Source organism: Nannospalax galili, unplaced genomic scaffold, assembly GCF_000622305.1.
Source record: "Nannospalax galili isolate Female #2095 unplaced genomic scaffold, S.galili_v1.0 scaffold241, whole genome shotgun sequence".
Classification (NCBI taxonomy): Eukaryota; Metazoa; Chordata; class Mammalia; order Rodentia; family Spalacidae; genus Nannospalax; species Nannospalax galili.
In genome coordinates, this window is record NW_008345602.1 from 3,033,422 (window position 1) to 3,034,035 (window position 614).

Genomic DNA, 614 nt, shown 5'->3' on the forward strand with positions numbered 1-614 from the left:
GGATGGTTCAATATACATAAGTCAATAAACATCATAAATCATATAAATCGGATGTAAGACAAGAACCAGATGGTCCTCTCAATAGATGCAGAGAAGGCCTTTGACAAAATTCAACATGCATTTATGTTCAAAGTCCTAGAGGGAATTGGACTTGAGGGAACATACCTCAACATAATTAAAGCCATATACAACAAACCCACAGCCAACATCATTCTAAATAGAGAAAAACTGGAAGCATTCCCATTGAAACAAGGAACAAGACAAGGCTGTCCACTATCTCCACTTCTTTTTAACATAGTACTTGAAACTCTTGCAAGAGCAATAAGACAAGAGCAGGAAATTAAAGGAGTACTAATTGGAAAAGAAGAGGTCAAATTATCCCTTTTTGCATATGATATATTATATCTGAGACACCAAAAATTCCACCAGAAAACTAGAAATTATTAACATGTTCAATAAAGTGGCAGGTTACAAAATTAACCTACAAGAGTCTGTAGCTTTTCTATATACCAATAACAAGCAGAGAAAGTGCACATGGAAACACTACCCTTCACAATAGCTGCGAAAAAAAAAAAATCTCAGAATAAACCTGACCAAAGACATTAAAGAGCTCT